This window comes from Triturus cristatus, chromosome 2_1 (assembly GCF_964204655.1).
Source record: "Triturus cristatus chromosome 2_1, aTriCri1.1, whole genome shotgun sequence".
NCBI classification, from domain to species: Eukaryota; Metazoa; Chordata; class Amphibia; order Caudata; family Salamandridae; genus Triturus; species Triturus cristatus.
This window is the reverse complement of record NC_140581.1, coordinates 553,565,963-553,591,429: the sequence shown is the minus strand read 5'-3', so window position 1 is coordinate 553,591,429 and position 25,467 is coordinate 553,565,963. Positions and strand designations below refer to the sequence as shown.

The following is a 25,467-nucleotide window of genomic DNA, read 5'->3' as shown; positions in this document are numbered from 1 at the left end:
AAGGTTATGGGAGCCCATTACATTAACAATCATTATAGAGAAGTAGATCATCATGGAATGGCTGAGGAGCCCTTTAGGGAAGGTAAGAGGGTGGAAAATGGAATAGAACAGAAAAAAAGATCAAGGAGAGAAGAGGGGAAAACACTGAGGAATAGAAAGAGAGAGGGAAATAATGGAGAGGCAGAAGGGTAGCAGAACAGGGCAGAATAAGATTCCAAAAATCCAGAGGGAATGCAGGTAATGACTGTTGAAACATGGAGAAGTAGCTAGTGGACAAGGATGCAGGTAAATTAAGTGGGATTAAAGAGGGAGAAGAAACCAAAGGCATGTGAGTAGAAGAAAGACAAAAGAGTATTAGAATGAGGTCAATAGTGGCAAGTAGGAGAACTGAATAAGTAAATAGAAAAACACTCGGTCATAGGTAAGATACAATTTCTTTGAAGCAGAGATAGATGATTAAAAACAATAGGGTTGGGGTAAAGCAACAAATATTGAGAAGTAAACAAAGTGAGGGTGAATTTGAGGATAAGTGAGAAAGATAAAGTCTGTATTGGATCAACAGAGACAGGTAGAAGTCTGGGTAAGGAGTTGGAATGGAAAAGCGGTTTGGGGAGGATAGGTATTGTGGTTGGTAAAGATAACAGTGAAATAAAGTTTAGAGTGATTAGGAAGATATTCGTTTTTCTTCGGAAGAACCTCACGTATTCCTACTGATTTCTACTGATAACGAGTTCCATAATCTCATTCCTGCACCAGTTAATATTGGGAGGCTACTTTTTGGTTACAGTTGTGATGTTCTGTGAGCTTCTCAGGTTTTTGATCCTGCAGATATCTGTAAGTAGTCTGATTTGTTGAGGTATGAGACCTTGTAAGTAATGCATGCCAAATAAAATTTTATTCTGGCTTGAAGAGGAGGCTAGTGAATTTAAATAGGGACTTCAAACCACAATTTCCTCACTTTAGAATCTGCCTCGGCGATCAGACTACTTCTGGAAAATCTTGAGCAGTACCTCAGTGCACCGGTAAGTGGCATTGATTGCCTCCGCTTTGGCGTATTCAACATCGGAATTAACATCACCGTGCCCATAAAAGCACCACTCTCGTGCTCTGACATCAGTTCCTATATTTCTGCCCACAGCATGAATCCAGGCAGTTTGCTAGAGACATGTCCTCTGCAAAACCTACAGGCTTGCGGAAATGTCACAGACAGATGTCTGAGTCTGGTCCCCACTCGGTCTGTCTCTGGTGGCTGGGGGTCAGACATGACTGGGTCGAGTGCAAGACACTGCACCCCAAGGGGATTCATGAGTGGGCGATGAAGGTCCCAGCAGCATGGCAGAAAAAGGCTCCCTGCCATTCCAAGTCCTTGGGTAGATCAGGGCCATTTCTGGAGCCTTTTACATTTACATTCCAAGATCTCTTCCTTCAAGTTGGGTAATGCCAAAAAGCACAAGAAGAAGAAGTCAAAGCATTGGAGCCTGTTTTGCACTACCTGTAGTTTCACGGGGACGAAGAGACATGTGCCCAATCAACTAAAATAACTTTACAAGACTGCATGTCATCTTTGTGCTACCAACTCACTCTGGTGTGTCTTCAGGCCCCACAGAGCTGAGAGGTGCCCCAGCTGGTTTACTCTGGATGCCAGCCGTGCCCTTTGGATCCACTTGATGCCGACATGCCCATCTCTAGTCCCCCTGACTCCAACCACAATACCACCGGTGCCCCTGGACGACAAAGCCATTCTAATTTCCAATTCTAGTTTGGCACTGCCCCAATGCCGCCCGTCGTTGACTACGGTGCAATCAGGACCATACTAACCTCTGGATTTGCCACATTTGGACAAGTCATTTATCCCAAAGGGGCGGCGATGAGGAAAAAGGGTATAGTCCTTTTGTGTAGGACCCTGACCAGAAAGAAAACTGGAACGAGGTGCTGGGTGACACCAGCAACCTGGAAACCTTCCCAGACTCTGGCATGCTTTCCCCTTGGGTCCCTGTTTCGGAGGAAGGCATATCAGTCAAAACAGCGAAGCGCAGGGCAGCAGAAGTCTGTGTCCTACAACTACTTGTGGTCGAGGTCAAGCCCAATGTCTTGACAGAGGTGCTTCACCCAGGGGTGAGCTCTGCATAATCAGTGTATTTTTTAATTGAGGCCCTCAACGATATTTTCATGGGGACTGGACTAAACCTTGCACGGGTGCTACAGTGCACCGCATGATTGCCTGTCACCATTGTCCAGCGCAAGGAGATATGGCCTTCCTCTCACAGCATCCCTCCCCTGAGAGCCTGGTGGTGCAGTCAAAGTTAACCCAAATGCATTCCCCTTTCATTCCGCCAGATAGGGAATCCAACAGGCTGGATGCTTTTGGGAAGCAAATATTCTCTTCAGCCAGCTTGGCTTCGCAGTCAGTGAGCACTGCATTTATCTTGGGCTGATAGTCTTATGCATTATCTGACTCGGTTGCTCAGCTGCTCCCCATCTTCCTGAAGAGGGCCGCCCCATTCTGAACCAACCCTTTCTGCCGGTTTGGGCTGGGCACCACAAACTGTCTAGGCAGGACCATGGTCTCTATGGTGTCACTCCTTCACCACACCTAGTTGCATTCCACTGCGTTTTCCCAGGGATGTGCAGTCTTCCCCAATTGACATGTTATTCAATGTCTCCCGGATATTTAGAGACAAAGTTGATTCTGCCCATTAGCGTTTTTGGGAAAGCCGAGCCACCACCCGGTCCCTGGGCCTCTCTCTGACTTTCTGATCACAGCAGCAGTCCCTTCACTTCTTCCACAGCCACAGTTGGCACACCTATAGACATCCACAATATCAACCTTATCTCCCAGCCTACCAGGCTATCTAGCCTTTTTGTGGAAGCGGTTGCAGATCCCAAAAAGGATGTGGGAGTCATGCCAAGTGTTTCATCCCGTTCCCCTCTGGGTGCTGCAGCCTCCAAGCCACTTTAGTGAGCCCTCCACCCAACACAGTCATCGTATTCGCAGCTGAATCCAACCCCACCTGCCCCAAATGGAGCAACAAATCGTGTGACAGGTGGGTGGTCTAAATTGTGCAGAGAAGTTACACCCTTTCATTTGGGGAAACTCTTGCTCCTTTGCCACCATCCCCAGAGTGGCTGACAAATGACAATCTCTACTTGCACCACCAGGAAGTACTCTTTTGGCCAAAGGAGCCATAAAGAGGGTGCCTTCTAGATAAGTGGGATGTGGTTGCTATTCCTGCTACTTTCTGATGTAGGAAAATGATACAGAACTTCATCCTGTACTATATGTGCGTCCTCACGATCCCTTTCTCTAGAAGAGAAATTCAAGAAGCTCTCCTTGGCTCAGGTCTTATCTGCCCTGAATCCTGCAGACTGGATGATAAAGTTGGACTTACATGACGCTTATTTTCACATTCCCGTCCTGCAAACCTACAGGAATTATCTACAGTTCACAGTGGGCCACAAACATTTTCAATTCACTATACTGCCGTTTGGCCTCACCTGTTAGCCACTGGAAGTTCACGAAAGGGTTTGTGGTGGTTTTGCTTGCCTTCGGAGGTTGGGAGTTCCAGTCTTCCCCTACCTCACGACTGGCTTCTGAAGGCAGGTTCATCCCAGGCAGTCATCACCCACCTACAGACTATGGTGAACGTTTTGCACTTATTGGGATTCACTATCAACATGCCAAAGTTACACCTGAGTCCTTCGCAGGCGCTCCCTTTCATCTGAGTCACTCTGTATAGAGTGCGGTTCCACATCTATCCTCCAGAGTGGAGAGTCCAGGATATTCAGGCTGTGATCCAGATGTTTCATCCTCAGTTTTGGATTACTATGAAACTCATTCTGAAGCTACTTGGTCTGAGGGTCTACTGCATCCTGCTGGTGAAGCACGCCGGATGGAATATTTGGGCTCTGCAGTGGGATCTGAAGTCCTGGTGGGTACAGCATCAGGGGAATCTCTCTGACCTGTTTCAGATTTTAAAAGACTGAAAAAGATCTGCAGTGGTGGCTAATAGACTGTGGATAAGTCCATGGTAGACCCCTCTCTCTTCTCCACCAAGAGCTGACAGTGGTGACCAATAATCGTTTCTGGGTTGGGGTGGTCACTTGGGAGAAGTGGAAATCAGAGGACTCTGGTCTCTCCTGGAATCTTAGAAACACATCAGCCTTCTGGAGCTGAGAATAATCTGCTTGGCATTGAAAACCTTCCTCCCATCCACCAAAAGAATGCTGGTTCAGATGTTCACAGACAACAGCACTGCCGTGTGGCATTACAACAAAGAGAGCGTGGTGAGGTTGTGGACCCTGTGCCAGGAGTCTCTGTGTCTTTGGCTTTGCCTTGAGCACCAGGATATCAGGCTCAGTGAATGCCATGGAGGATCAAATGAGCCTTTGATGCTTTGAGGATCAAAAATGATGACTACATCCAGAGGTGGCACGAGGTCTCTTCCAAGAATGGGGAGAACCTTGGCGCGACCACCAAGAACACACAATGTCAGTACTTCTGTGTGTTGGAATTTCCAAAGCGGCTCCCTCTTGGAGACACATTCCACCTCAAGTGGAATTCAGGACTCCTGTACACCTTTCTGCCTATATCACACCTGCACGAGTTCTGAAGAAGATCCGATGGACCAAGTCCAAATCATACTTGTGGCTCCAGATTGGGTAAATAGAGTAGGGTATCGGCCTTGAGCATGAGCATCGATCCTCTGATCAGGCAGCCCTTCTGGAGAATATCTAGTCGCAGTAACAGGGCAGGGCCCTGCACCGAAACCTACTCAATCTCCAACTTCATTTATGGAGATTGACCAGCGAAAGTTGTGGATTTTCAATCTTTCTTTCGAGGTCTGTGCTGTTGTCTTGCCATCCAGATGTCCCTCCACTAAAACTGCATACGACTGCCATTTGAATAGATTTGTGGCCTGGTGTGCGTCATGTCACGTGGACCCCCTTTCTGCACCACTGTTGGAGATGTGGCTATTTGTTCTATCTTTTGCCCGGATATACCTTAAACAGGGCACTGTAAAAGGTTACATGTCAGTTATTTCTACTGTCCTGTGGTTGCCAGATCATCCCTTCATGTTCAAGTCACCAGTTGTGGCTCATTTTCTGAAAGTTATGCAACACTTTTACCCTCCTGCCCCTTTCGTGAAGCCCTAATGGGACTTCAATCTGCTCATCATGTTTCTCGTGTTCCCCATTCAAGCCCTTACACAGCTGATCTCTGTGGCCCTTGACTATAAAAAACATCTTTCTAGTGGCCATTACAGTGGTCAGGAGGGTCAGTGAGCTTGAAGCTGTGTCAGGCCACCCTTCATACATCATCTCAAACCGGTTCTTCGGAAGCTTGCCTCTTGCCTGCCAAATGTAATCACCCCATTTTATGTCAGGCACAGTATCACTCTACCTACATTTTTCGCTCTACCTCATCCTTCCAAGGAGGAGGAGAGACTCCATCACCTGGACCCAAAGAGAGCTTTCTCATTCTATATTAATTGCATTAAAGACCATCACGTGGATGATCAACTCTTCATCTGGTTCACTGGAACGAAAAAGGACTAGACTGTGTACAAGTGGACTCTCTTTCAACAGATTGTACTCTGAATTAAGATCTGCTACACATTAGCTAAGACGCAGCCTTCTGATGGATTGCTGGTCCATTCCACCAAGGCCAAGGCCGCTACTATTGTATTGGCATGAGGGGTTCCTGTCGTAGACATCTGCAAATCCGCTATTAGAGCATCACTCCACGCATTCATGAAGCACCACTGTTGGAGTTAACCCTCTCCACAGGGTTACCCCCAAACATTTTGCCTTAATTCCTCCTGTTTTCTGAATTATTTTTTGGTGGCACTAGTACTCTGTGCTTTACCACTGCTAACCAGTGTAAAGTGCTTGTGCTGTTTCCCTAAAACATTGTAAAATTGGCAATACACCTGATTGGGCATTTTAAGTCACAATTGTGAATATCCCACTTTTAGAAAGTTGGCATTTTCTTTTCCTTACCGTTTGGTGCCTGCAGCCTCTGCCTGGGTCACATGATTAGGTGTAGCTGGCTGTTGTTCCCAGACTGTAAGACAAAGGGAGGCTAGGTGTGAGCAGGATGGGCCACTCTGAATTAATGAGGGAAAGGAACTGTCAAAGTGATAGTCAAAGTTTATTGATTGATCGGACATATAATTTCAACATCGTAAAATACATATAACAATAAAAACAAATCCAATATTATATAAATAGAATGTAAATGTCCAGTATTTGTAAAGCGCAAACAATTACCTGAGGGTGTCAAAGCGCTGGGGGCCGCCGGGAAGACTAAGCGAGCTATTACCCAGGGTCACATGGGGCTGGGCTGATCTGCAACCGGCACCCGGGATTGAACTGTGAGCCCCGGGTTTCAGAGTCAGCTGCCCTGGCCACTGCACCACACCTCTTCCTTGAACACAATGGTGCTCACATATTTATAAATAGTACAATAAAAAGAGATTTATTGGTTCATAACATATAAATTGCAGAAAATAAGACCCATTTGACATCATTTTATCAGGGTTTGGGTAGCAGCTTTTGTCGGATGAATCAAGCTGCATACAAAAACTTTGATACAGCAACTTTAACTCTTGTTGAGGAATCGCTTTTGCAAACCCCAAGTGCTTGCCTTTTTTCCATCAAACTCAGGCACTGGCAGAGAGGGGCAATCCACTTACTTCTGGCTTTAGCATGCAATGGACAGAAGAACAACAATACAGAGGTACAGAAAAAACAATGTCAGTGCACGGGTCTGGTGGCATCCCATTATGAAGTTTAGGCTACAAGTGGAAGGTACCCATATCTAAAATGTATAAAAATGTGCTGGATGGATATAATTAAAAATTTCTTTAGGTTTTTAATAGGTTTATGCAATAAAAAAACATCTAGTAAGGCTGCCAATGGAATTCTTCAACTCGATTTCGACAGCAACTTTTTTCTGAAAGTGCAGTTTCACCATTGAGGTAGCATTGGTGTGGATAGAAGAGGGATCATCCCAAAAATTTGCCAAACCAAGATCCAGCCAAGCTTTTCTAACAAAGACCAGCCATGTGATCTTTGTAGATGAGTGCAAGCCCCTCTCTCACTATAATAGTGCAAATCGCTGTTAGCCCAAATGCGCAACCAGGATAGTAATGGCCTGAAGGCGGCTAGTTCTACATTTGAAGTATTACCTGAATCCAATTATAATGGCACCAATGGATTACCGTCCTAAGGCCAATAAGAGCTCTGGTCTAAATGTTTTCAGCAACCCCCTTTGGGCCCATGTTGCATTGGCCCCCTAGCTCAGTGCCATACAGTGTAGCACCCCTCACTTGTGACTTATATATTTCCATTACAGGAAGAATTGGAAGCCAAGAGGCCCTTTTTGCAAACCTGCCCATGGCCCCAGCATAATGTTTAATCATAAACGAGATTTTGAGGATCTGCAGGATCCAGGATCCATAGCGCATAAATAGAATTCCTAAATAATCAAACTCCCCAACCCTTTCTAGTGCTTCCTTTCCTAAGTTGATGGTACCCTTCACCCTTTTGGTTTTAGTGGAGGCCATCACTTAGTTTTGGAAGTATATTGATTTCGAGACCATACTCGGTACAAAATAAGCTAAAACTGTCAATATGGTTTTGTAGACCCCTCGTAGTTTTTGCCAATAAAAGATTGTCATCGTAAAAAAAAAGAGCTGGGACATTTTGTCCTGCCATGGTAGGGGAGTCATTGACACAGTCGAGCAAATACATGACACAATTATTGATGTATAAAAGAAAAAGGGTAGGTGCAAGGGCACAGCCTTGACACACAACTTTCTCAATAGTTATAGTCTCAGTTTTCTCCCCTCCTGTGTCGTACTTGACCCTTGCATAGTTTGCTTTGTGGAGATGCACAATTAAATATAAATTGCAAGGAATCCCCATCCCATGTAGGACCTCACATCATTTTTTTGTAGGGACCAGATCAATGATGCCACAAAGGGACCCTCCCCCTCCTATAGCTACTGTCTTCCAATTTACCAAAAAGAAGCTGAAGACCTAATTAATTGCACTTGTTTTGGACCTAAAACCTACCTGGAGATTAGCCACCCTAACACTTGTTCACAAAAAACCTTTTGGAGATTGTCAATAAGGCTAATAGGGTGGCAATTTGAGGGGCTGTTAGGACTTGCCTTCTTAAAGATGGGTGCAATCTCAGCACCTTTCCATGAGGCAGGCATGAGTACCCAAGCCATAATTGCATTTGTTACCCAAAGGGAGGTGTCTGATTTAAAGAGTTCTTCAAGGATCTTGTCCAACCCTGCTGCCTTCCCTTTCTTAAATGAGGCGACTGCTAGAGCAGTCTCAGCAAATGAAAAAAACTACTGGGGCCAAGTGCTGGTTAGGAATAGAGCTATTTTCTGGATAAAAATGGACCATAACTGTTTTAAGGGCATCTGAATCCAAGTTCCCAAAGTGGACAACCCATTTGTGGCGCTAAATTGATAATTTTGCTGGTTTCCCAAATTTCCCACCACCTATGTTGACTAATCGCCAAAAGTTCTTAGGATAATTATTGGCGGAAGTTTTTTAGAGATCAGACCAGATTTCATTATCCCATGCTACTTTGGCTTGTTTTATTGTGGATCAGTATTGGGCTCTACACCCCCTTATCTTCAGGGTGACTCCCTTTTTAATTACACTCAGGGGCCTGTTCTTTGCATCTCTACAAGATTGAGTAAATCATCCCTTTGGGGAGTTAATTACCAGTGGTCTCAAAGATTCTTTGTTAAGAAAGTCCGTAAGCTTGTTAAATACTCAATTGTGCTCAATCATGATAGCTGCGTTGCCATCCCAATTTTCTACCATAATCTACGTATGTATGGCAAGAACCAAATAGATGTTTGAGACAACATTGGGGGAAGAGCACACTACCTCGCACTTCACATTTTTATGGTTGTTTGTAACCTCTAGCTGCTGGTCATATCTCTCTGACACAGAGGTTGAAACAAGAGGGATAAACTGTCTCATTCTAAGTATCAGAGTGTTATGGTCACTCTCCTCATGCTCAGACACTATCATATCGTCCATCTGACTCTAGAGTCTCACATCCAAGGGAATATAATCAATAAAGCTGTAATACAACCCTCTCCTAAAAGTGAGGACTTGGAAAGTGTCAGCGGGTCAATGGTCATTACAAGCTTGTAGGCCATACGCTAGAGGAAGATCAGCCACTTGAAGGGCAGCCCTTGTAAGGTTCTTCTTTACTGGTGAAATTAAATTAGGATTTCCCCTATATTTGGTCTTCCATATGAGATAAATCTTGAATAATACCATTGGTCTCAAAGGTAAGACTGAAATCTTCGGCCACAGTAACAAAATGGGACTCCAGATGGTGTACCAAAATTTTGTGAAACAAATGCAGAGTCATTGATTCATATCTATACCCACAACTCATTTTGTATATATTTATCAACAACAGAGGCTTAGCCTTAAGAGGGGAGAAAATTGTCCCTTGCAAGTCCAAGGATATTCGGTTGGACCTGATTGCAGTGACACTGAAGCTCTTAATGCCCTTCCGAAACACCTGCTCAACCATGGTGGTTTCCTGGGATACACAAATTGTGTGACTATTGATGGCCTGGCTCCAAGCAGGGTTGCCAAGCTTACTCCTGATGCCAGCAGTGTTCCAACTATGGATAGCTAACTGGTGGAATGCAGGACTAGTGGAAGAACAGTCTATAACTACAGCATTTGGGAGTAACTGTTCAGGGCACTCAGTATAAATCGGTTCTTTGCTTGACACCTGGGGTAGATAGTAGCATCAGATAAGCGTGCAGCATCAGGCAAAGACCTAATCAATCAGGGTCATTCAGTTTGGGAAGAGGAGTCAAGAGGAATTTGCCTTTGTTGCTCTAGAAGAAAGGTGCATGGACTGTATACCAAAGTAGACTTGGGAGCTGCAAGGTTGCCATCAGTATGTAGTCAGTCCACCAGAGTAAGGGTAGAGGAGGCCTCCACCGAGACACAGGGGGTCATATGGGAGCTAATTCTGTCACTGCTATGGACTACCAATCGAGCTGGAGGTAGATTAATTTGCAGCCCAGGCCTCAGATCGCGGTAGAAATAACCCAATGGGAGAGGAAGTATATAGGAGCATATTCCATCATGTTAAGAACTGTTAACTAGTACACTTTGCACAATGTTTGGGTACCTGAAATTAACAATGATACAGTCTCCTTTAAAAGTTTTTGCCAATGGACCAACCCATCCCGCCCTTCTAACCATCAATATATTTGGTACATAAAGGTATGATAGGCAGTAAAGGTATGCAGCCAGTGTAGGACCCTGTTCTTGAATTGAGCAAATGACTCAACCGAGTCTGCAGGTAAACAAGGCACGTTAGACAGCACAATAACATCCCCGTTCCATTGGGGAAGGTAGACCAAACTAGGATTGGGTTCCTTGGCCGGGGTGGCCCCCTTGCCTGGAATGTCCCCACACATCCATCCTTGACCCTACCCCTTTTCCCACCTGATATAAAAAGTTCAGCTCTCGTCAATTTGCTGGAAGCCACACTAGGTCGAGCTGAAGGTGTCCCAGTCAAAGAAAGATTTCCCGTCGGCACAGCAGCTGAATTCTCTAGCATAGCAGGCACAGTAGGCAAGGTTGTAGAGGTAGTGGCTACAGAATCAGAAGTGGTGGTGACACTGTGACCTGCTGCTGGTTGGCTAGGGATATGTTTAGCCTGCATAGCCCTGCTCAATTGCACCAAAACGATAATACATTTGTGTTAATCTACCCACCAGGGTCTCCAAGGATTTGTTGCATAAGTCCTTAATTATGTCTGTTATTTTGTCCTTCTCCAAGTCCTCACAGTCCATGAGTGGGAGAATAGAAGTACAGCAAAAATGTTTGGATCCATCTCCCATTTAAGACCTCTTCCTCTTGCCCTTTGGGCCCATGGGAGAAACATTAGAAAGTTGAAATTGGGTCTCCTTGGACACCAGAGTGCTAGTAGGGGGCTTAAAGGACCCAACCCCAAGTCTGGATGAGCAACTGTGGCTCTAGCCTCTTTAATTGTTGGCACAATTGGGACAAGAACTGCAGAGAGAGATACAGAAGGAGGGAAGTATAGTGACAAGCAATGTTCTGCTAACTTGATTTCTTGATTTATGATCCCTACTACCCCTGGATTAACCCATCCAGAGAGGTGCCTGTCTGGGCTTTGGGCCAATTTGCTGGGGCTTGCACCTACCCATTTTGGGGCCTGGACAGAGCTTGTAGGGAAAAGAGAAGCTCATATTACCTGTTTAATGTCGAGTGAAAGAGGGGTGGGCCAACCAAGTCTCCTCCAGGTGAAAATGGGCCTTCAGGCACATCCCACATGCATCCCACTCCGTTGGTGTCCTGGCATCTTTATAAGCAACCACCTGGCACTGTCGCCATGCAGGTGCAGTCTCCTTCAACATGGCATGGTGGGAAATGGAGTCTGGTCCTGCAACGAACAAAGTTTGCATTCCATGTTGCGGACGTCCTTATAAGCACCTGCCTGGTGCTATCTCCATGTAGGAGCGGCCTCGTTGCCTAAAGGTTTGGTGGGAAATAGAGTTTGGGCCCCCACCAGGCAAAGTTTGTGTCCCGCTGCGCAGGAGTGCCCTCCTGGCACTCTCTCATGCAGGTGTGGCCTCCCTGCCTCAGTGTATCAATCAATCAGTCAATCAATCAGAGGTTGGTAAAGCGCAACTACTCACCTGTGAGGGTCTCAAGGTGCTGGGGGGCATTGGAAGTCAGCTCCATTGAGTGCTGGGGTCATCCGAAGAGCCAGGTCTTGAGGTCCTTCCCGAACTGGAGCAGTGTGGGAGCTTGCAGGAGGTGGAGGGGGAGGTCGTTCCAGGCCTTGGCTGCGAGGTAGGAGGAGAACTTTCCTCCAGTTCTGGTCTTGAAGATGCATGGAACGGTGGCCAGAGAGAGGTCAGCTGATCTGTGGTGTCTTTTGAGTGTGTGGAAAGAGAGGTGGTTGTTCAGGTATGTTGGCCTGGTATTGTGGAGGGCCTTGTATATGTGAGTGAGGAGTTTGAAGGTTATTCTTCTTTTGATAGGGAGCCAGTGGAGATCGTAGAGGTGTTGGGTGATGTGGCTGTGACGAGGAATGTCTAGGATCAGTCTGGCGGTGGCGTTCTGGACCGTCTGGAGTTTGCAAAGTAGTTTCTTGTTGATTCCGTCATAGAGAGAGTTGCCGTAGTCCTGTCTGCTACTGATGAGAGCATGCATGACAGTTTTTCTGGATTCAGATGGGATCCCTCTGAAAGTCTTTCGTAGTATGTAGAGTGTGTTGAAGCAGGCCAAGGATACGTCGTTGATCTGGTGGTTCATCGTGAGCGATGAATCTAGTATGATGCCCAGGTTTTGTGCGTGGTTCGTCGTGGTGGGGGGGTATCTGAGGGCTGGGGCCACCAGGAGAAGTCCCATGAGGAGGGGGTGGAGCCAAGGATGAGGACTTCTGTTTTCTCAGAGTTGAGTTTCAGGCAGTTCCTTCTTGGAAATTGTGTCTGGAGATGTTGGGTTCATTGGTGAGCGAGAGGATAAGCTGGGTGTCATCGACGTAGGAGACAATGTTGAGCATGTGGTTTGTAACGATGGTTGCGAGGGGGGCCATGTAGATGTTGAAGAGGGTGGGGCTGAGGGAGGATCCCTGGGTCACTCCAAAGTTTTGTCTCTGTTGGTTCCGCGAGGTGGGGTGGGAGTCTGACTCGCTGAGTTCTGCCAGTGAGAAATGAGCATATCTAGTCTACAGCCTTTCCGTGGATGCCGGCGTCATGGAGTCTGGTGGCTAATGTGCGGTGGGAGATGGTGACAAAGGCAGCCGAGAGGTCCAGGAGGATGAGGGCTGCTGTTTGGCCCTGTTCGAGGTGGGAGTGGATGTCGTCGGTGGCGGCGAGTAGGGCGGCATTGGTGCTGTGGTTGCTGCAGAATCTGGATTGGGAGATATCTAGGATGTTATCAGCTTTGACCAAGTTTACTAGTTGATGGCCTTTTTGATGACTTTCGCTGCGAATGGAAGCAGGGAGATGGGCCTGAAGTTTTTAAGTTCCGTCAGGTCTGCAGAGGGTTTCTTCAGGAGGGGGTTGACTTCAGCGTGTTTCCAGTCGTCAGGGAATGTGGTGGTCTTGACGGAGCAGTTTATCATCCGGCATAGTTAGGGTGTGATGGCCGTTGCGGCTCTCTGGAAGATGTGGGTGGGCAGGTGTCTGAGGGTGCTCCGGAGTGGATACTCTTCATGGTCATTAAGGTGCCTTCTGTTGTGAGTGGGGTCCAATTGAGCAGAGTCTGTTGGGTGACATAGCTAGGGGGGAAGCTGGAGCGGTGCGGAGGTCTTGGTTATCGAAGTTGTCATAGATCATCTTAATCTTGAGGTGGAAAAAGGTCCTGAGTCTGCTGCAGAGGTCTTGGGAGGGTGGTATGTCTGTTGTTTCACTGCAGGGTTTGGTAAATTCCTTGATGATGGAGAAGAGTTCTTTGGTATTATGAGCTTTGGAGAGAATTTTGTCTTGGAGGGATTTCCTCTTTGTGGATTTGATGAGTTGGTGCTGTGCTGTAGTGGCTGCTCTGTAGGCGACATTTGTTTCTGAGGTTTTGTTGGTCCTCCATGGCTTTTTGAGTCGTCGGCAGGAACGTTTGGATTCTTGGAGTGCAGGGGTGAGCCAGCTTACTTTCTTGATGTGTCGTTCTGTGGCTTTCTTGAGGGGGGCGAATGTGTCGGTGCAGTTAGTGATCCAGTGGTGGAGCTTGCGTGGGTATGGTGTAAAATAGAGCTCGGCCCCCACTGGGCAACATGTATGTCCTCTTCCACACTTCCACATCACAAAGGTTCTGCCTGAACACACTCACAAAGGGTTTGTCACTAGTCTTTTGTGTGTCCCCAGACAAGTTGCTGCCAGGGCAGGGAGGCATGAGATGTCTGACACCTCAGGGAGGTGGAAACCTTAAGAACCTTCTCCTACTCCAAAGTGGGCATGAGGTATAAATAATAAACCCTCAGACCCAACTCTTCAATACATATCTGGACTTGTGGAAGACTCTGAAGAAGGACTGCTGTGCTGCTTTGTTGCAAGAAGGACTGGCACTCTGCTGCCCTCCTCCCTCGGTGAGAAGGACTGGACCTGAATCCTGAACCAAGGACCACCAGAGTTACTCCAAGGGCTAGTTGACTGACCTCCTGATCAGAGCCTCAGGGACAGAACAAACTCCAACAACTTTTAACCCATCACCTGGACTCTGCCAGCTTTGAGTCCTGCCCTCCCAAGGAGTGCCACCTCAGTCCTGGGCTCCTGGAAGTGGGCCTGAAGATGCTGTGCCAGCTCAGCTGGGGTCCCAGTAGAACTGATGCAGTGTGATGCATTGCCTCCCAAAACTCAACATCAGAGCCGCAGCACGATGCATTGCCCCACAGAACTCTGCATCAAAACCGCTGTGCATTCCCGACTGAGGTTTTCACATTACAGCCCACAGCTGCCTGAGAATCACTGAGGAACGACGTACTTCGCATCTCAAGCCACTAATCAACGGCATCCTCAATGATGATGTCGGACTCTACATCACAGTCTTGCTGCTCTCCAGAACTGACACTGCGCGGCGCATCTCTACTGACACTGCGCGGCGCATCTCTACACCCAGACCTCAAATCGCCTCAGGTTACCGACACATCCTCAATATAGAATCTTGCAATTAACTTTAACCATGATCTAAAGTACACTTGTTCAGCAGGCCTAACTTGGTCCCTGTAGCCGGCCCATGCTCCATCATGGTCGTCTTGAACTTGTGACTTTGTCCCGGTCTGGTGCGACCAGATACCCACAGTTGCCACTTTGTACTTTTTGACGGTATTTTCGCTTAAAGCTTTAAAATTGCATATCTCTGGGTCTACTGACTGGATTTTTGTCATTTGGTTTCAAATTGTTTAATAAATCGTACTCCACTTTTTAAAATTAGTATGGGATTTTTCTTGTGTTGTGCGTCAATTTATTACTGCGTGAATTGCTGCATAAATACTTTACACATTACCTTTAAGTTAAGCCTGACTGCTCTGTGCCAAGCTACCAGAGGGTTGAGCAAAGGTTAATTTGTGCTTGCTTGTGACTTCATCCTGACAAGGATTGTGTTTGCTGATTTACTCCTCTCAAGCAGTAACTCATCCTTCATTGAGTAAGACTTGGTTTCTTTCTAATGAATTGCAGATGCTGAGGTGAAAATTGAGAGGAATAAAATAATCAGATAAAGAATAAGATCTGTAGTTGTTGAGTTGAAACAACTCCTATAACTCTGGTCAGGTGGGTCTTCATTAGTTTCAAGCAAAATTATGATAAATAAGTCTTTGGGCCTTATTTAGAGTTTGGTGGTTGGGATACTCCATTACAAACGTGGTTGATATCCAGTCTTCTGTATTACAAATGCATTACAGCCTATGGCACTTGTAAAACAGTGGATGGGACATTTGTCACGGTTTCACAGAGAATCCCATCTGCCACCTTCCTGGTGAAGTTTGGGTAGTATGATGAAAGGTAGGAGGAAGACAAAGAGCCAGATAAATATTACTGTGTGAGGTTGTTGAGGAGCTGGATAAAGTTGCTTCCAGCAGCGGCCGGCTCAGGTAAGCGCGGTGCGGTAGGGCAGGGCAGGGGGGGAAGCCGACAGATGATGGAATACATATTATTTATTTGTTTAATTATACCTATTCCGTCTTCCGTCGGCTTCCTCCCCTGCTTTGCCCTGCCCCGCCACACCTCCTCGCCGCACTTACCTGAGCCTACCGCCGCTGATTGCTTCCCTTTATTCGTCTATATTTGAATTAGTAATAGCACTGTCTTGCCTGTGCTTAGCGTTAGGAAGTTTATCTTAGGAACTTTAGCCCTGCTGTCTCTCCATCATCAACATTTGAACTGATCTCATTCCTGATAAAAAATAATTCATTTGCCAGTGATCTAGTAGACGAGTAGGCTGAGTAAGGGAAGACATTAGTCAATGTGACCCCTGTTGGCGTGCACCTGATCAGATCAGAACCAGTGGACTGGAAGGTAACCGGAAGAATTAACAAACCATTTAATTTACAATAAAAAAAATGACAAGCAATCATGAAGAATGAACTACCTCCAGCTTATCACTATCCAGGAACCAGACAGAAGTCATAGTCTTTGTTTTGCATTTGTCAATATGTAGTCCATAAATAATATAAAGCAAGCTGATTAACAGCCCTTAGCAGTCACTCCACTGTATTGTCGAGAAGGCCAGTATTATCGGTGTAATGGAAGGCTACATCATGCTTCCTCTAGATTTTGGTACAAATGAGTTGAATATTACAAATAATCAGGATACTTGAAATCTGAGATGAGCAAATTAAGTGGGTAGGTGGGCAACAGGCATCTGTTTTCCATCAGAATGATGTTTAATCTTCCCTTGCATGTGACCCAATTATTCCAGTTTAAGAATATGACAATTAAGGCTATAACAAATTTAAAAAGGTTTAGGCTTCAAGAATCTAGTGTTCAGCAAAAGCTAAGCTGTCATATCTTTGAAATGCAGTAAAAATGTCTAAAAATATACAATTCAGCAGCACCATCCCGAAGCTAGCGCCTGCCTGTCAAGGGTAGTCAGCACAACTATAAAGATTAGTGTGGATGTTCCCGCCTAGAATCCCATTTGCATCTTACAGAGACAATTTGACTATGCCCCTGCCATGGGGATGCATTCAGGGGGCACAAAATGTGCCACCCCTGTATGCTTGCACCGCCAGTTTCACCGTCCATGCTGTGCTGGAACATTTTTGCCATACCAATTGTGGTGCCTGTTTTTCTAAGTAAAAAAAGTAGAGGACATACCCTAAAATCCAATCTGGGACAGGGTCGATATCAGTTGAAAACACAAAGGGTCCCTATACAACAAATACAGTAATAAACTTTCCATCCAACATAGGTTATTGAGGGGAATAGTAGATCACGCTAATACAATGCACAATGGCAAGACTAGTAAAGTGAAATACTAGATGCACTTAAATTTGTTTTAGGTATGTATTCTCAGTATTAAAATAAAAACTATTATTTGACACTGAATAAAAATGACTAGTGGTGAGAGGGGATGCTTAAATAGTAATGTTCTATTTCATTATAATAAAATGTTTAAATGCACTGAGTCAGCAACATATGAGAACAAGTACAATAATGTAACACTTTTGTTGTTTAGAAAACTGTCCTGAAGAAAGTGAACGATCATTCATCCACCGAAACGCAGCGTCGACTTTTCTGTTTTCTTGTATGGGTGTATTTTAATATGAATTTTTCTGTATTTTTGTATTGATGTATTTTACATGGCTTTTTTAATGAAGGTTTTTATATGAAATGTGTTTAAATCATTGCTGATTCTTGATTAAATTGTATTTGTTTTTTACACAAAAACACCTTAAGTTGTTCTGACTCATTAAAATTGTTATGCCTGTTTTTCTGGCACCGCTGTGGAACAGGCAAAAGGACCGCCCACCTGCACAAGTTGAACTCATATTTAGGTTGGCGGTCCTTGCGCGGTTTTGTTGCAGCCGTGCCGGCGGAGACCCTGCTCAACTGCTCCAAACCCGTAATCAGCCCCAAAGTACTCAATTTGGGAAATCTTCTCTATCATGTACAACATAAACTGCAGTTCTTGGCAGCCTTCTTATTTTCCTTTATGAGTGGATTAAGATTGAACTTTCCTATTGGTTAGCTACATTAGATGTACAAGATATTTCTTAAAGACCAATAGCCTTTCACCCATCCATCACATAGGAAGCCTTCACTGATGGGTTTGGAATTCGAATGGACATAAAGCGATCGAAGTGTGGAGAGCATCCTTCATCAAAGTGACTGCTGAATAATCTCACTCAGTTTCCCCTCTTGCAACCTATTAATCTCAAAGATCTGAGGTGTGCCACTTTTGCTGAAAAGAAGACCTCATATAGGCTAACAGTGTTTCAGACTATTACCACAATCTCTGCCCTTATTACAGCCTACAGAGCCACTACCGACTGCTTGAAATAGAAAATTACCTATTTCAGAGAACCTGATCCCTACTGGAAGTACTGCATTGAGAAATTTGAAGAAGTGCATATACTAAGTACCTGCGCTTACCTGTTTAAAAAATGACTAGTGAAACATTTCCAAAAGTATATTTTGGGCCTGATTCACATACGTGCTTCTATGAATCTTTCTGTCTTAAATGAGATTTGCACTGGAATAGCCAGGTCTGATATGATTAGGAAAGCATTGTTTGCAATTAGTTGCATCTCAAGACTTAGGTGTGGTTTACTTGTGAATTTCAAGATAAAGATATGCTTATTCTGGTGATAAAATGTTTTGTGGTTCATGAACGTTTTTTCTGTGAGTATGTATGCATGTCTTACTCCTAAAATACTTTAATACATTACTCTGATACAAGATACAGCTATTCAAAGAAAATGGTTTATGAATAAGGCCCAGATATGCAGGAGTAATTCACTAATTCATGTCTATGACAGAAGTGACACATAACCAGTTATTTAAAAAGCTTTGTGGATCAGGCTCTCTATGATGAAATAAGATTGTGTCTATCATTATATCTAAAGCCACGGGAATTATGAGGATCAAAATATGCAATAAGGTTGACAACATTATGTTGTAAGAAAGGCTTGTTATGTGGGTTAATGAGGCATATTTTTCGATAGTATTGCTTTATTATGTTTACAAATGCTAACACTGGCTGAGCAAACGTTTCACCTCATAGGTTCTGTTATATTAGCATCACTCACTATAGTGCAATGAATCATAACCGAAGGAAAATCTTGGCGCTTAGCTGCCTTGAGGCAAGCAAACTAACTAAAGCAGTCATGTTTTAAGGAGTTTTTTTAGACTTACCAAGCTCAGTGCATGAACAGATATTTAGGGAGGGTTTGTTCCGATATAGGGGGCCAAGGTAAGAAAAGGAGCTCCTGCCGTGTCTTGAAGTCCTGATACACAGAATTTGAAGTAAGGCTTTGTCTTTAGATCTCAGTGTTATAATCGGGCAGTAGTAGCTGAGTCTGCTTTGTAGGTAGGATGGACTGTTGCCATTTAGAGATTTATGGGTGACAAAGCATAGCTTAAAGATCTCCCGTTTCCTGATTGGCAGCCAATGCAAACAATACAGAATAGGAGCGGAAGGAGAACCAGATGGGAGATTGCAAACTAGTCTGGCTGCAGTATTCTGTACCACAAGCAGTTTACACAACTGACACTCGTTGGCTGAAACCAGTAAAGGGTTTCCATAGTCTAGGCGACTCGTAATCAATGCTTGAACTAAGATTTTCCTAGAGGTTAGTGGAAGCCAAGGAAATGCTTTTCTCAATAAGTTCATAGTAGCAAAGCATGTTTTGAAGGACATGTTTCTTCACAGAGTGATGTCTAACTTTACACCAGGATTTTTTACTATTTGTTCTGGGGACAGGGCAGGCCCCAGTTCAGATGGCCATGAGTTTGAAACCCACAGATGCTGAGCTTCATTGGAAAGCAGTATTTCAGTTCCTCTCTGTTTAGTTGCAAGCAACTTGTTGACATTCAAAGAGCCCGTACAGTCAGAAAAATGGGATTTAACCCCATTCAAATCCTGACCAAAAGAGATGACCAATTGGGTGTTATTGACGTAAGATAATATCTCGAAGCAAAATTCTTTGACGATCTGTGCCAAAGGGGCAACATAGATGTTAAATAAAGTGGGACTCCACGAAGAGCCCTTTGTTATCCCTTAGTCAACAAGCATGATGCGAGACATAAAATGATTCATGGAGATCGTTTGGGTACAATCTTTCAAAAAGTCCAGGAACCATTGAAGTACTTTGCCATAGCCCCTAGTGTCATATAGCCTACAAATTCGAATGTCATGGCAGACCACGTTAAAAGCTGCAGACAAATACAGGAGCACAAGCATGACTGGTTTGCCCATGTCAAGGGACCATCTAATGGAGTCAGTGAGTGCAACTGACTTGGTTTCCATGCTGTGGAATATTCTGAATCCCGATTGCACTGACCTACGTGACAAAGATGATGGCGGGAGTACTCTCCGTAACATGAATCTTTTCTACTTACCTGGACCAGATTGACTGTCCAACTGAGATTTTATCCATACAACATATCAGAAGGCTGAAGGACAGATTATGTATTTGAAATAAACTTGTATACTTTTAGACCCTTGATAGTTGGGATCACACACAGGTTTTACCTGGTATGTGGTGAATTTGTCCACTGATATTTTGTTTGCCCTGAGGAAGTCGTCTGGTGATTTGCCCCGAGACGAAGCACGTGTTGGCTATTGGCTACATTTGGTGATGTCATCTATTTCTATTCATCATAAAGAAGTGATGTATTATATATCAACAAATGCAATAACAAGAAAATGAAGAAGATTACTCTTTGAGAACAATTTGAATCTAGAAACTTTATTGAACAATATCTTGTTTAGTGCTCTGAATCCCGATTGAGATGGCTCCAGCAGCCTGTGTTCTTCCAGGAATGCTGAAAGCTGCTTGTTTATAATGGACTGTAATATTTTATTCAAAAGAGGAAGTAGCGAGATGGGGTGGTAGTTCGAGGGGTTACCTGGGTCAGTGTTAGATTTCTTTAATATAGGAGTGACATTGGCAGCTTTCCAGGCCATGGGATCTGAGGCTAATTCCATCAAGAGGGACATGCTGGCAGTAGCAATAACGCTGGAAAAACTGGCCATAATACAGGGGGAGGTATAAATCTTGAGGGGAGCCTGATTTTGCTAATTGTAGCCACATCTGCGTCTGCTTCAGGGTACAGTGTTCAAAGCTCTCCAGATGAGACATAGCCTTAGAGGAAGGCAAACTGAAGTCAGGAGGGTCATCTGGCTTGCTCCTGATTACTAGAAAGTTAGCATAAATTATATTGATTGTCTCCTCAAAAAACTGGCAAAAAGTCCCATAATTCTTGTGATGCCAGGATGGTACAGGAGCAGACACATGGTTTGATAAAATCATTGAGTGTTTTAAAGAGTACTTTACTGGAATTGCCTGCTTGCTCAATTTGATAAGTTATGAAATTTCTCCATGCATTTTTAATATTGTTATAGTAACTTTTGAGCATCAGTTTAAGTTCTTCTTTTTCTAAAGAGGATTTTTAAATCGGCTGTAAACCAAGCAGCATTTCTCCTGCTAGAGGTAACAGGTACCTGTTTAAAGGGGGGCGATCTGATCGAGTGACTGGTTGAAAGAACTATGGAAATTAACCAGAGTGACATTCAAATTAGGGCTACAAGGATGTTCAAAATGAAGGTAGCCCTTCGCAAAGAAATCCGGAGATACAAGTTTCCATTGTCTAGTGGCCTGTCAATTCTCTTTTACTCATTTGCCTTAGGGATCTGAAAATTAATTTGGTAGTGATACGGTCAAAGAAGAAGTAAGGGGGGTTCACACGTGAAATCCAAGGAATTAGTAAAGATCAAATCTAAGGTGTGACCTGCTGAACGAGTGGGCTCACCACAATCTATTTGAGACCTAGCATCTGCATGTTGGCCAAAAGGGAGGCCACCTCAGTTTTGTGGACATTTTCACCATTTAAATTTAAATCCCCCCTGAGTAGAAAGTTATTAAATGTCAGTCTGTGAAGCGCAATGTGCTCTGTTAGCAAAGATCTAAAATCTTTCTTGGCTCCCTGTGGACGATAAATTAGAGCACCTTTCCAAAATTCTGAAAACATACAATTCCACCCTCTCACCTAGCAGGGTCTCCTTCTGGTCTGGACTCTCTGTACAGTTTGAGTAGCTGGTACTTCTCCGGGAGAGCCAAAGGAATACACACAGTAGGGTCCCATAATTCCAGCGAATGGTTCGACATGGACCTAACATTGCAATACAGGCTTTTAAAAGTGCGGAAAATGGTCCGGGTGCAGAGCTGGAGTTAGAGTTTAGTTCCTCAGGCCAAGGACCCTTCTTGGTGGTTGCACTCTTGATATTAGCAAGTGGGAAGACCACCATAGGTCAGGTACCAGTTAACACCCAAAATGTAGCAAAGAACTTAAAGTTGACTTGTCAAATTTTGTGATGGGCCTTCCACAGCGCAGCAACATGTGTCCCTGTGTTCTAACGACTTTTGATCTGTTTAAATCAATTTTTTGGGTAAATTATGCAGCTGATGATGATTTATAAGGAAAATGTGGCAAGTCCATAATGATGCTGAAAACGCCATGACTGCAGAATCCCATCATTCCAGCGGCCATAATTATATCCCAGTTTTAATATTGCATCTGTTTCACTATTATCTAGGTTTTAATAATGCTGTTTGATTTTCTTAATTTTAACACATACTTTTTCATCTGACCTGTATTTATCACTTGACATAGTTTCCTTAAGACATGAAACGTGTATTTTTAATTATTTTCAACACATTTGAAACGTTTCATAAATGGTTTTGCTTTACGTGAAGCTCTGTGTCACTATACATCACTCTGGTTAACTGTGTGCTTGCGGTTTATGTATCTGACGTATAACTGCTCAAGATGATGAACATTCAGTACACAGTGTTGCGTGTTCCGGTTAACCCTGTGAACAGCATGACTGCATACTATGACTAATCATTCAAGCCATTTTCGCTTACATACTGAAGCTACTGGCAGGGTAAGAGTTTTGGCTATTACATCATCAGCTCATTTCCTGATAGGAGTCTTTAATTATCGTCCACTTTTGTAGCCCCGACTCATTTTCCTGAAATTAGTCATTAACTGATAACTACGCTATTCAGTTGAGATCGGCAGAGTTGCTTTCCTTTAGAATATGTGGCATCCTACCAGACCAGGTACTGGCCAATAACTATGCCACACATGGAGAGTAATTTTACAAATTTTAATTCCTCTGTGTGTAAGTCAGAACTCAATATTCTAAGCCTGCCTTCAACTCATCCCTTCAATGATTACGCCACAGGCCTATGGTGTACAGTGGAAACCAAAAGTGTTCCAGTGTTCTTTATGTACAAGACACTGCAGTATATATGTTGTATCCTTCTTCCATTCTCAACTTACTGATGCATTTATTAAATAATTGCTTTCTGTGACACTGCTGTACAGTTATAAACATGGGGCCAGATGTACAACCCTTACAATTTATGAGTCACAATTTGCGTCATTTGGGACTCGCAATGTGCGACTCGCAAAATGTAATTTACAACAGAGTCTCAGACACTGTTTGCAATTCCTAATGGGGCTGCAAATTGCATGCCTCATTAATATTCATGAGACAGGTGCAATTTGCGACCCCATTTGGAATGGCTAGCACTCTCAGGGATGTCTCCCAAGTCTGTGACTGCTTTTTAAATAAAGAAGTTTAAAAAAAAATGCAGCCTGTTTTCCTTAAAGGAAAACAGGCTGCATTTAAAAATAAAAATAAAACGTTTCTGTTAAAAATATTTTCGCACCCATGCACAAAGGGGAAGGGGTCTCCTGGAGACCCCTTCCTGTTTGCCAGTTGCTTACCGCCTACCTGAAGTAGGCGGTAAACTGCGAGTGTTTTGCGACCGCAATTGCGGTCGCAAAACAATCATATATTGAAGTGGGAGTTGCTATTAGGAAGGGATGCCCTTGGCATGCCCATTCCTAGTAGTGAGTCGCAAACTCTATTTTTGCCAGTCGGTCATAGGTGACCAAAAAATGGTTGTTCATCTAGGCCATGGGTCATACAATTATCGGCTAAAAACATTGTCCGAATATGTACATGAGAATGGAGTACAAACCATGTCAGTGTAAATGCACTGCCATCTGTAAACCTCTTTTGTATGCAGACTGCTGTTACTGCCATCAATATTGCTCCACGCTCTGCATGCGGCTGGTGGCCATCACTTTAGAGTCGGCCATATATCTTCTGTGCAGTGTGGATTCAAGGCCCCATCTCTGTGAACGTGACCACGCATTTGCAACCTCACATCTGTCTGCGAAACTGCCCAGCAAGCTTAGCCTTTTGGCAATTAAAAAATGTTAATGCCTAGACTGCTGCAGATGCTTACCACTGGGTCTAACTTTTGGGTTTGGAAAATGCCTGCAAAGGAGCAAATTAAGGCTCTGTTTCTGTCATTCAATGAATGTAAAACCAATCTTTTGTTAATGTGGCCATCCTAAACGTTGCCTTGGCTGCATCTCTAGCTGGATCCCACTCACTGCATATTTCATCTGCACCTTTGTACAGATGATTGACTCTCATGCGCCGACGAGTGACGGCTTCAGGGCCAAAAGGAGAGAAGAACAACAGTGTGCGCCAGGCCAAGCGGCATCTGAGAACCATACACTGTCCTGAGACATTGTCTAAAGCAAAGGACGAGAAGGGGAATCTACAATCCACACTTCGTCTGCATTGGATGGCCTGCCGATGACAGCTTTAACCCACACACTTCCTTGTTAGTTTAATAAAAAGGAGATAACCGTAGAATGAAAGGCTGGTGGGACTTGCAGGAGGGAGACCCTCGCACACCAAAGGATCCCTTGTGAGGATTAAGCTGCCTCTCCTGCAGTAAGTCTGCTTCCGCCTGGTAAATGTTTGAATATTTGCAATCAGGGCTTCTTTCTATTTTGCTGGATTACTTTCTGTCAGAGCCTCGGCTCCCTGTTCTTCCGAGTGAACGTGGGACGCCGTGTATTAATTCTGATTCCCATTAGATTATTCTGATGCTGAGGCCACCTCAATGGTGCTGATTGAAGGGATCGCTGGATGGGACTGAAGGGAGCAGATAAGTAAAACATTGTATTTTACATGCATTGAAATCTGCAAGGCAATTTATTTTACGCCATAACCCGTTCTCCTTTCCTTATGTGGTGTATTTATCAACACAATATTGTAGTGCTTTATTCTTCTCAGTGCCGACCTGTTAAATGTTGTATTTCAGTGCCTGATAATATGAATTATTTTCAGCATACATGTTTCTTGTTTTGTTAAGTAATTTGCCTGCCACTGCCCATGGATGTTTGTGACTCACTGCCACTGATACAGTTTACTCGATGCTTTCCCTTTAGTTCTGAAGCTGCATTGTCATTGGTAAAATAATGGTGTGTGTGAAGTCAACAAAAATAAACCGCATTGGTTCTATTTCTACATCTCTTTGTTAATTAGAAAGAACAGTTTGCGGCCTAGGGGTGTGCAAACGACAGGTAAATCAAGTACCCGTCCTTCCACGGAAATAACCCTCGAATAATTCTGCTGGTATTTACGATTGTTTAATCTATAGATTGTTTAGGAGGCCTGTTCTTCTGTGGCTGTGTGATTCATTGCACATGCTGCTAATTAAAATTGTCCCTTCAGTGTCGCCGTATTCCTGCCTCTAATGCTTAAAGGCACCAGACGTTGGACTGCAGCCGAACAGATCAATATTCACCGAAGTGCATGCAGCGTGCTCTGGCCAGCTTAGGACCGTGGCACAATGAATGGCTGCGCCCGGGGACACCCGGCTTG

General features: G+C 44.3%; 1 long non-coding RNA gene across 2 annotated transcripts in view; it reads left to right on the top strand.

The window, feature by feature from the left end:
* Positions 1-25,020, top strand: part of LOC146865619 (uncharacterized) — an 84,369-nt gene extending 59,349 nt beyond the window's left edge. For both annotated transcript variants that reach the window (XR_014976664.1, XR_014976663.1), the window contains exon 3: positions 24,211-25,020. This is a non-coding gene — a long non-coding RNA (uncharacterized LOC146865619). The remainder of the gene's footprint in view (positions 1-24,210) is intronic.
* The last annotated feature ends 447 nt before the right edge of the window (positions 25,021-25,467 follow it).